We start from the raw sequence: 12,996 nt of genomic DNA, 5'->3' as shown, positions 1-12,996 counted from the left end.
AGAGGTTTCGTTGTGGGGCTTTCGAAGCTACCCGATTCCCGGTGGGCAGAAGCTTTGTTAAGGTTGAAAAAAAAAGTGAGCAATCGAATGGCAGCAGCAATTGATTCGAGGGGAGCGTCGCTGATTTATAATCATCAACGAATAGGACCGAGCATACTTTCAATTTAAACAATATAGTTAATCTTCCCCTGGAAATGGCAGAAAAACCCATCGGTTTTCGTAACCACTGTTGAAGCGGTTGAATTTTTACTATCGCACTACTGTCTCTCTTGTCATCGGGGGGAAAATAGAAATTTAATTACCTTTCCCAAGATGCTGGTTGATCACTCTTCGGTAGACAACGACAAAGTTGCGACTTTTACTTAACATTTTTTAAGACTGAACCCGAAAAAATGTGGACACTTCGAAAACATGTTGTCAATACGAAGTTTTAAACAAGTGTTCTTAGGCTGAGTGCCTTAGGAAACACCACCAAACTTTTATGTCCAAATGTAATGATTAGATTGGTTTTGATGAGTTGAAATGTCAAGTGTCTCTTCACATTATTCTTTCAACAATAAGATGTTTTTTTTTCAGAAAATTGTCAGAATGAAATCATTGCATTTAGGTTCGTTCATTCACAAAAACAGGCTCCGGGTCCAGATTGAAAAATACCCATTCTGTCTGGAAAGTCATTCGATATTCATATATTTATACAAATTCCACCAATCAATTTCCAATGTGGTTGGGAAAAAGCGATTCGATTACCGCAGACAGTGCAACCGCTTCATTTTTTTTTTCCATGTTCAACCAATTTTGCCCATTCACATAGAGAGATATGTTTAGAAACAGACAACAGCAGTTGGTCTGGACGGGAGTTTGAAATAGAATAAAAACAGACTGACAAAAAACTCAAACGCAAACAACCTCAACGACCGACGACATCGAGCAAACTGTTTTCCCACGCAAGGTTGACCGATATTTGCGTTTAGTGATATTTGATTTCAGTTTTCCTCCACTCTTCTACTACACTCCACTGCTTTTTTTTGTTGCTTGTCGATGCCAATCAATCACTTTGTCGTTATGTCATTGCATATATTTTTTTCTTCTAAACATGATCTGTTCTAAGTCAGTTTTGTTATTTTATGTATTCGGAGACATTTTCAGGGCTCTCAAATTCAATCAGTTTTAAGTTAAAGTCAAAAATGACGTCGAAAATATAAAATGTTCGTCAAAGGACTCGGATGTGTTTCTCAAAAAACTTAAAAAGATTCTCGGGGGACTCGGAAATGTACCTTAAGGATCTTGAATTAGTTCCTCAAGGAACTCGGGACCTTTTAGGGTCGTTTGCTTCACCCTTATAGGAGGTTTCCGAGTCCTATAAAAACTCTTTAATTTTTTTTTTTTGAGGAACTCTGTCAATTTCTTTTGAGAACTCATCGGAGTCGCTTATGAAACCTCACGAAATCCTTGAAGGAGGCTTTTGAATCCCTGGGAATCTTTGCATAGTCCTTAAGAAATTTTCAAGTACTTTGACCAAATCTCCGGAGTCCCTTCAGGATTTTTTGCTGAGTCTATGAAAAGGAGACATCAAAGCCCCTTGCGAAACTTTTCTAGGAAGAGGCCCTCTTAAAGCTCGGAAGCTTTTATCTCTTCCCTTGAAGGACGTTGATAAATTTTCTTTTGTGATTTACAGAACTTCTTTAAGAATCGAAGGAGTTCAATAAGAAATTTAAAAGAGTTCAAGGGACTGGAATTTTCCGAGTCTCTTAGCTAATTCTTTCGGAAGTCTTGAGAAACTATTTCGTGTCTATTATGGAACTCTCACATAAAGTTCCTTGAGGAACTTTCCACTAGTTTCCAAGGAAATCCTTTAAAGCTCTTTGAAGAACTCTTCCGAGTTCCTTGACGATCTCTTTCTAGATCCTTAAAGAACTTTTACAAATCCCTTGAGAAACTGTTCAGTATCTTGAGGTGTTCTTAAGTCTTTCAAAGAACGCTTTCGAGTCCGTTAAGGAATTTTTCCTAGTCCCTTGAGGATTTTTTTCTGAGTCTATGAAAAGGAAACATCCAAGCCCCTCGAGAAACTATACTTGGAAGAGCACCTCTTAAAGCTCGGAAGCTTCTATTTCTTCCCTTGATTTAAGTAGTTAAGGATCTCGAAAGAGTTGGCAAAAAAATTTGGAAGAATTCAAGGACTGGACTCTTCCGACCGATTGTTTTCGAAAGTCTTGTGAAACTATTTCGAGGCTATTAAGGAACTCTCCCGAATTCCTTGAGGAACTTTACTCAAGTTTCCAAAGAAATTCTTTCAAGTTCTTTGAAGAACTCTTCCGAGTTCTTTGAACCCTGAAAGAACTTTTTCGAATCCCTCGAGAAACTGTTGAGTATCTTGAGGACTCTTTAAGCCCCTTGAAGAACTCTTTCGAGTTTGTTAAAGAATTTCTCCGAGTCGCTTGCGGAACTCTCCTTGCACCATTGTCCTTCAAGTCCTATGAAAACCCCTCCCAAGTCCCTAGACAAACTCTGTCAAATGCGTTAAAGAATTCTTCTTAGTCTCATGAGCATCTCTATCATGTTTCCAAAAGAATTTTTAAAGTCATTCGCTTCCTTCCCTCCAAGAAACATTCCGAGCCCCTTTAAGGAACTCTTTGTGCCCCTAAACAGATCTTCTGAACCCCTTTAGAATATCTACCAAGTTATTCGAGGCATTTTTTAAGTCCCTGGAACTCTTTCGATCCTCTTGAGAAATTCTTAGAAATTTTCTTAGGAATTTTTTTTTATATTCTTTGCACTCTTCCGAGACCTTCAGCGTTCTCTTTCGAGAGTCTTAAAGAAGTCTTTCGATTCCCTCCTCCAGGTTTCTTCAGGACTCTTTCCGATAATCTATGAAGGAACTCATCCTAGCTTCTTGAAGAACTCTTCTGAGTTCTTTTAATCTCTAGAGAAACTCTCCCAATTCGCTTAAGGAACTTATTGGCGTCTTTTGTATAACTCTTCCGAGTTTCTTGATGAGCTCCTTCGAGACCCTTAAAGCTTTTGAATCTCTTGAGAAACTTTTCAAAGTTTCTTGAAGACAAAGTCACTTGAAGAACTCCTACAAATTTCTTGAGGAAACTCTCTTGATAATATTGGGGAACTTTTCTGAGTCCCTTGAAGGACTCTTTTAAGTCTTTTAAAAACTCTTACGGGAAACTCTTTAAAGTCATTTGAAGAAAATTATTTGGACCCGTAAGGCTTCCTTCGAATCAATTTAGAAATTTTCCAAAGTCGTTTGAGGACTTTTTCAAGACATCTCAAGAACTTCTTCGAGTGCCTAGGGGAACTCTGTCAAATCCCTTGAGAAAATTTCAAAATTTAAAAAAAAAAAAAAGATTCTTTCAGGTAAAATTTGACAAAATTGACAAAATTGACAAAACTAACAAAATTTCCTAAATAGACAAAATTAGGAAAGTTGAAAAAATTCACAAAATTGGCAAATTGAAAAAAAATTGACAAAATAGACAAAATTGACCAAATTGACAAAATTGACAACATCGACAAAATTGACAAAATTGACAAAATTGACAAAATTGACAAAATTGACAAAATTGACAAAATTGACAAAATTGACAAAATTGACAAAATTGACAAAATTGACAAAATTGACAAAATTGACAAAATTGACAAAATTGACAAAATTGACAAAATTGACAAAATTGACAAAATTGACAAAATTGACAAAATTGACAAAATTGACAAAATTGACAAAATTGACAAAATTGACCAAATTGACAAAATTGACAAAATTGACAAAATTGACAAAATTGACAAAATTGACAAAATTGACAAAATTGACAAAATTGACAAAATTGACAAAATTGACAAAATTGACAAAATTGACAAAATTGACAAAATTGACAAAATTGACAAAATTGACAAAATTGACAAAATTGACAAAATTGACAAAATTGACAAAATTGACCAAATTGACAAAATTGACAAAATTGACAAAATTGACAAAATTGACAAAATTGACAAAATTGACCAAATTGACAAAATTGACAAAATTGACAAAATTGACAAAATTGACAAAATTGACAAAATTGACAAAATTGACAAAATTGACAAAATTGATAAAATTGACAAAATTGACAAAATTGACAAAATTGACAAAATTGACAAAATTGACAAAATTGACAAAATTGACAAAATTGACAAAATTGACAAAATTGACAAAATTGACAAAATTGACAAAATTGACAAAATTGACAAAATTGACAAAATTGACAAAATTGACAAAATTGACAAAATTGACCAAATTGACAAAATTGACAAAATTGACAAAATTGACAAAATTGACAAAATTGACCAAATTGACAAAATTGACAAAATTGACAAAATTGACAAAATTGACAAAATTGACAAAATTGACAAAATTGACAAAATTGACAAAATTGACAAAATTGACAAAATTGACAAAATTGACAAAATTGACAAAATTGACAAAATTGACAAAATTGACAAAATTGACAAAATTGACAAAATTGACAAAATTGACAAAATTGACAAAATTGACAAAATTGACAAAATTGACAAAATTGACAAAATTGACAAAATTGACAAAATTGACAAAATTGACAAAATTGACAAAATTGACAAAATTGACAAAATTGACAAAATTGACAAAATTGACAAAATTGACAAAATTGACAAAATTGACAAAATTGACAAAATTGACAAAATTGACAAAATTGACAAAATTGACAAAATTGACAAAATTGACAAAATTGACAAAATTGACAAAATTGACAAAATTAAAAAAATTGACAAAATTGACAAAATTGACCAAATTGACCAAATTGACAAAATTGACAACATCGACAAAATTGACAACATTGACAAAATTGACAAAATTGACAAAATTGACAAAATTGACAAAATTGACAAAATTGACAAAATTGACAAAATTGACAAAATTGACAAAATTGACAAAATTGACAAAATTGACAAAATTGACAAAATTGTCAAAATTCACAAAATTCACAAAATTGACAAAATTGACAAAATTCACAAAATTGACAAAATTGACAAAATTGACAAAATTGACAAAATTAACAAAATTGACAAAATTGACAAAATTGACAAAATTGACAAAATTGACAAAATTGACAAAATTGACAAAATTGACAAAATTGACAAAATTGACAAAATTGACAAAATTGACAAAATTGACAAAATTGACAAAATTGACAAAATTGACAAAATTGACAAAATTGACAAAATTGACAAAATTGACAAAATTGACAAAATTGACAAAATTGACAAAATTGACAAAATTGACAAAATTGACAAAATTGACAAAATTGACAAAATTGACAAAATTGACAAAATTGACAAAATTGACAAAATTGACAAAATTGACAAAATTGACAAAATTGACAAAATTGACAAAATTGACAAAATTGACAAAATTGACAAAATTGACAAAATTGACAAAATTGACAAAATTGACAAAATTGACAAAATTGACAAAATTGACAAAATTGACAAAATTGACAAAATTGACAAAATTGACAAAATTGACAAAATTGACAAAATTGACAAAATTGACAAAATTGGCAAAATTGACAAAATTGACAAAATTGACAAAATTGACAACATTGACAAAATTGACAAAATTGACGAAATTTACAAAATTGACAAAATTGACAAAATTGACAAAATTGACAAAATTGACAAAATTGACAAAATTGAAAAATTGATAAAATTGACAAAATTGACAAAATTGATAAAATTGACAAAATTGACAAAATTGACAAAATTGACAAAATTGACAAAATTGACAAAATTGACAAAATTGACAAAATTGACAAAATTGACAAAATTGACAAAATTGACAAAATTGACAAAATTGACAAAATTGACAAAATTGACAAAATTGACAAAATTGACAAAATTGACAAAATTGACAAAATAGACAAAATTGACAAAATTGACAAAATTGACAAAATTGACAAAATTGACAAAATTGACAAAATTGACAAAATTGACAAAATTGACAAAATTGACAAAATTGACAAAATTGACAAAATTGACAAAATTGACAAAATTGACAAAATTGACAAAATTGACAAAATTGACAAAATTGACAAAATTGACAAAATTGACAAAATTGACAAAATTGACAAAATTGACAAAATTGACAAAATTGACAAAATTGACAAAATTGACAAAATTGACAAAATTGACAAAATTGACAAAATTGACAAAATTGACAAAATTGACAAAATTGACAAAATTGACAAAATTGACAAAATTGACAAAATTGACAAAATTGACAAAATTGACAAAATTGACAAAATTGACAAAATTGACAAAATTGACAAAATTGACAAAATTGACAAAATTGACAAAATTGACAAAATTGACAAAATTGACAAAATTGACAAAATTGACAAAATTGACAAAATTGACAAAACTGACAAAATTTACAAAACTGACAAAATTGACAAAATTGACAAAATTGACAAAATTGACAAAATTGACAAAATTGACAAAATTGACAAAATTTACAAAACTGACAAAATTGACAAAATTGACAAAATTGACAAAATTGACAAAATTGACAAAATTGACAAAATTGACAAAATTGACAAAATAAACAAAATGGACAAAATTGACAAAATTGACAAAATTGACTAAATTGACTAAATTGACTAAATTGACTAAATTGACTAAATTCACAAAATTGACAAAATTGACAAAATTGAAAAAATTAACTAAATTGACAAAATTGACAAAATTGACAAAAATGACAAAATTGACAAAATTGACAAAATTGCCCAAATTGACAAAATTGACAAAAATTACAAAATTGACAAAATTGACAAAATTGACAAAATTGACAAAATTGACAAAATTGACAAAATTGACAAAATTGACAAAATTGACAAAATTGAAAAAATTGACAAAATTGACAAAATTGACAAAATTGACAAAATTGACAAAATTGACAAAATTGACCAAATTGACAAAATTGACAAAATTGACAAAATTGACAAAATTGACAAAATTGACAAAATTGACAAAATTGACAAAATTGACAAAATTGACAAAATTGACAAAATTGACAAAATTGACCAAATTGACAAAATTGACAAAATTGACAAAACTGACAAAACTGACAAAATTGACAAAATTGACAAAATTGACTAAATTGACTAAATTGATTTCGAGAAGATGCAAAAAAACATGCATTATAAATTGAAATTAGTTGATGAAGCATTTCAGGTTCAACGATTTAAGGTGGATGTGAGTAGTCAATCATACTAAGCTAAGCTTAAATGTCGTCGAAAATATGGAATCTAAATTTGAAATCTGGATCCGAAACCTGAATCTGAAATGATAAGCTTAAATTTAAAATTTTGCAACATCAGTTGCATACTTTAAGGCATTTGTTTCAGTTAATTCTGAAAGAAAAATTCTTCTCAATTTTATTTTTTCAAAAGTTTGAAATTTCTCAAAAAAAAATTAAAAGCTTTTAACGTTCCGTGAAAATTCAATATTCAAAGCACTTTTTCACATTTTCCTCAAGAATTGGGTCTCCCGAAGAGAAATTTCCTTCCTAATTTATACAATAGATACCGCAAAATCATCCTGGCGCCAGCTTCCGAAAGCTTGCATTCCGGAAGGCTAGGAGGAATAGCTTAACGAGCATACCCAAGAAAGAAAGAATCGTACTTTTTTTCTTTAGTATAGAAAAATCGGAAACATCCTTCTCGAAACTTTCCGCGCTCTCTAGCTTCTTTGTGTCTGTCTGCGGCGCAAAACTCACGTATTTTCCCACACCCCTTTCCACGGGATTTTTTTCATCGCCGCAAATGAAAACCGAAGTGGGGGAATCCAAACATTCGGATGCTGAACATTTCAGCCGCGTGGTTTATTTGATGAGTAATTTGGAAAAAGTTTCCGTGTTTTGGGTTTTTTTTTCTTGTCATCTGAAGCTTGAACAATTCACAATGGATATTTGAGTAGCCTCTATTTTGCGCTATCATACTTTACTCAAAAGATTTTCCAAGACCAAAAGCCCCCGGGGGGTTATGTCTCCGGAAATGTTTTATTAGTCTTTTGACGCTCAACTGCAGTCACTGACTTGGAATACATTATATTCCTAGAATTTTCAGAACGAAAACGTTAAAGGAATTTTGAACCAAGTAATTTCAATTTCGTTTCCTAAAAGACGTGAGTAATTGAGGAATTTTATTGATGAACAGAAGTTTCTCCAAAATTCGGTGATCGAAAGCGAAACTTGAAACATAAACAAATCATCACTCGAACACTGACATAACATAAGTACGACGTCAATCAAACAAAGTTCCCCCCAACTAGATTCGCATAGCTATGGGCCCCAATAACACCGAAACATACATTTCAACTTTCGTGACTTTTGGGCTGCCGGATTCCGGTAAAGTGATGTCTGTCAGGGTTTTGTGAAAACATTGTTGTGAAGTGCAATGCAGTGGAGACCTACATACTTCAAAAATAGTTGGGTCGTTGAAGTGAATAGATTTCCCCAGGGCGCACTACTGTTCGATATTTGAAAGTGCTTAAAGTCGTCAATCAATATTGTGCCCAAACCATTATCATCAAACGGTGTTTTTGGTTTTAGAAGACTGCAGGCGATTTGTCATTGGATGATCAAAAATTATGTCAAAATATTCCGTTGAAAAAAAACAAAATTCTCAGAACTCATACTGATTACAAACCAAACTGCATTCGGCCACCCAAGAGTTAAAATGGAAATTAACATTCTTCAGATTGTCCGACCATCACAAGTACATCCTCTCTGCAAATGTCAATCTGACGGAGCAAGAAATCAGTACCGTAAAAATATTCCACGGTTATCGCATACTTTCTTCGTCTCCGATCGACCGGGCCAAGTCAGAGGTCATCCTAATGAGTGTGTGGTGCCGACTGATGATGATAATAAGAGGGTCCCTTCTGTATCCGTATTTGTGACAGTTAAACTGGTCACGTCTCATACTGGCTTTACTCTTAGAATTATTGCAAACGTGTCTTCAAACAAAAAAAATACAATTTTTAGTTGTCACACATGAGCCGCTGGTTTTTTGTAGAATAAATTTTGAAGCGAAACCCAAATGTGAACTCAGTACTCAAATGTGAAAATTTCACTTGGAAATAGGATGTGTACACGTGATACACAAATTTGAAAAAAATGTGGGGAAAAACGTCAGTTTATATAAATTATAGAAATGAACGTAAAATAATTGTCGAATTATTTAAAATGTAAAGTTTCGTGTTACATTTTTATAAAATTAATTTGCAATGTAAACCTGATACTCAAGATTGAAAGTAATCTTCGATATTACTCAAGTAATCAAAAGTCACTTATTTCTTTAAATGAAGACTTTGGAAGTATCATATAGACTGTCAAAAACAAACAACTGCAAACTGCATGTACTCATTGATGAACTTGAAAGCTGCAAAAGTGATTTATATGCCGCTAACTTTGTACCGTCCAGTCACATTGTATTATTGCTCTTCATAAATAAAAACAATAGTTTGTGCTCAACCGTATACGCGTCATGTTTCACGCCCGATACAAGTGGCCTTGTATTTGAGCCTTTTTTCGACCAAGCTGCTAAAGTTTTTTCGGCTCATTCGACTTTTGTTGGTCTGTGGGTGGTTTTTCCGGCCTAAGCCTTACGGAAAACCGCTCAACGTTATTCAGAAAACGAAAACTCTGGCTAAGTGGTCCTCTGTAACCAGCGTAGGACAAACGTAAGACCAAACCAACTGCAGGTTTTCGTGACTAGTCTGAAAACAGCCAACGAAACTATTGCCAGCTATAATTTTAACTTGGAATATCGAGTTTTTGTTGCATCTCGGGAGGTGGAAATCAAAAAGTAATATCCGCAATGAGTCTGACGGCAGAATATGTTCAAGCCCACGGCGTTGGCAGACCAAGGAGCCTCGACTCAACTACGGTCAAAATCCTGTATTGCCGCCAACTTGTGACTGCCTCCGTCGTTTCTAGCGTTAGGAAATTTTCGCCGTTAGCCTCATTTAGGGTAACATTCGAGGGTACAGCTCTCCCTCATTCTGTCCTCATTGAAGACTTTCTCCGGTTAAGTTGTTCGTGCCTTGTCCCATGAACTGTGACACCTACTGGCTCTCACTGTTGTAGTAAACAGTTCAAAAGTGTGTCTATTGCGGAGGTTCTCCCCATGATTTATCTTCTTGAGATGCATTCAAAAACAATTGGGTAAAACAGAGACGTTCGTTGATAAAAAAAAAATTAACACTGCTATGCCCCCGTACCGAAGAGCACATCTCCTCCGGTAGAATCTCTTTCAAACAATGTGTTCTTCCTACTGTCGGTTGAAGACGGTGCCGCAGATACAACTCTCCTCCTAAAATCCCTAAAGAGTTCCCTCTAATCAGTTCATCAGTCAGCAGTGGTAAGAAATCTTCAGTGGATAAGGAAAACCAAATCCCATCACGTTTTCGTGGGCAAATTACATCCTGCAGTCGCAGCAACATCAAACAGCACAAACCCTAGATCTTCTGCTGTGACTGTCCAGATGAGACTTTTCAAGCTGTCCGATATTGTGAATGGACTGCTTTCGTTTTTTGATGCATCCCACTCCATCATAAGCTTGTTACTGCAATGCTCCCTATTGTGAAGATTTAAGTCACTCAAGAAATTTCAGTCACAAAAAGGGCACAAAAGAACTCTAAACGGGTTCACCTAAGACACAAAAAGTGCATTTAGGTGCTTTTTTCCTGGCTGGCTGTCTAGTTGTGCGGATGCGCCTGCAGGTATGCTACAAAATCATATCATCACTTCGAGTTTTATATTCAGTTAGAACAACACCAACGTGGTCTTGGGGTGACGTGTTCGATTTTCACCACGAAGGGTGGGGTTCGATCCCAAAGCCGGGAAAGTTTTTTTTTAATAGTAGTTTGATTGTTTCAGTGATGGTTGCATCAAGCAAGTTGAAAAAAAAAATCGGCAAATCACAATTTGTCGAATTTGGAATCCTGATCCTAGTAAAAATTCCAAATTAACTTATATGAACTGATGCCTAATGTGGAATTGTGATAAAATGAGACTTTTTTGCTCATTTTTAATATTTTTTGAAAGCTGAATTAGAAGGTCAATAAGAACTTAAATTATAATCTGCAAAGAACGTACTTCAGATCAATGATGAGACTGAGCAAGCTTTTTCGTACCTGTTTTTTGGGATTGCTTTTTGTTTCCTGGGAAGAGCAAATTTCCTTCAATGTTCACCCCTTAAGACAGATTAATCCTTATAAAAAAAAAGTTTGAAAGTTTCGCGGTGAAAAACGTAGACATAGTAATGTAATACATATTTTTCATTAAAGCTATTATGTGCTCTAGACGTGGTACTCAACAATGAAACTTATAGGTACTGATAAAATAGCAAATTTAATCGTGATACAACAAAGCTACCGAATATTTCAGTTGTCACACATGAGTTGCTGAATTTTTTAAGAGTAGTTTATGAAACAAACCAAAAATGTGAACAAAGATCTCAAATACGAATTTTTCAGTTGAAGGCAAAATGGTTTATAAACGCGATACTCAAGACTAAACGTGAACTGTGTGAATGGATTAAACCGACGCCGGGTCATCCTTCTCAAGCGTGTAGTCAGTTAGTCATTCAGTTAGTCAGTCGGTCGTTGAACAAGCTGCTCAAGTAGTGTATTTCGTTCCCCCCAGTAGTTCGTGATACTGGGGCTCTTCGGTGCTGCTTACCAGCTTTGGAGCTCCGGAAAGGTCATGCACATTTGGCGTTTGTGACAGGAGATTTGTCGTTTATTTGTTTATTCAATCAACTAACCAAGGATAAGTCCAATGACGACTTTAAGTTAAAGTTACACAAAATCTACATCTAACTAGCGATTTCTCGATATTCTTATAACTTTTCTTCGGAAAACATCCCTCGAAACGTCAAAGTCGAAGAGCTCTGAAAAGCGGTCGAACAAAACTTCATAGGTGTTCAATCAAATGGGAACATACAGTTGAAGGACCTGGTTTCTCAGTCCATGGGGTCTCACACTAAGAGGGATAGCTTCCAGTAGCGTAGGACAATCGATTAGAGATGTCAATAGATCAGCGACGAAAGAGGCTCGTGTTGCATTTCTTCGGCCTTGAAGAGTATCCATGTCTATGAGACGACATCGATGTTCGTAGCTTGACAGGTGAAATGGGTCTTGCCAGTTTAGGTGTCTGATGGCAAAAGCTGCGCTGGACAGCCTCGAGCCGCTCGGTATCGTTCTGATAATAGATTGATCTGGTTTTGCAGAAAATCAATCTCATTCTGACCGTTTGTGGTGCAGAACAGTTTAAGATCATCGTTGAAATAGATTATGAAGATAATCGGTCCTAGGTTACTAAATACCTTGGGGCACATCGGAGGAGGAAGAGAACTGGCTGGAGAGAATGTCTCTATTGCGAAAAATTTAACCAAAGAAAAAGGTAAACAAAGACAAGCGCCAATTTACGTTCAAAAAAATTTTATCAAACTTGCTTGAAAATCAAGCAGTTTATTAATCACCTAAAACGATAAAAGTGATAAAATGAGCAAACTGAAATAATCTGAAATATTGAGCGAGTCGTAAGGACAGCTTGACCGTGTTCACAATTTCAAGCGGGTTGAGAGGACGAATCAATTGAAATTTCAAACGAATTGAGAGGACAGCTTGAAATTGGAAGGCGAGTTGAGAGGACAGCCTGATCGTATCGAAAGAAATTCCAAGCGAGTTGAGAGGACAGCTTTTCAAATTAATTATCATGTGGGTTCAATTCAATTTAAAGTAAGCCAAGAAGAGAGCTTGAAATTTAAATAAAAAAAGTGGGACAAACTTGAATATCTCATCAAATTGAATATCAGTTAGTTGAGAGAACAGCTTAAGATGAGATTCAACTATGGACCTAGTCCAAAGAACAGCTTGAAAAAGTTTGTCGAGAGGACAGTTTGAAACGTC

This window comes from Uranotaenia lowii, chromosome 2, assembly GCF_029784155.1.
Source record: "Uranotaenia lowii strain MFRU-FL chromosome 2, ASM2978415v1, whole genome shotgun sequence".
Classification (NCBI taxonomy): Eukaryota; Metazoa; Arthropoda; class Insecta; order Diptera; family Culicidae; genus Uranotaenia; species Uranotaenia lowii.
This window is presented reverse-complemented; position numbering follows the sequence as displayed.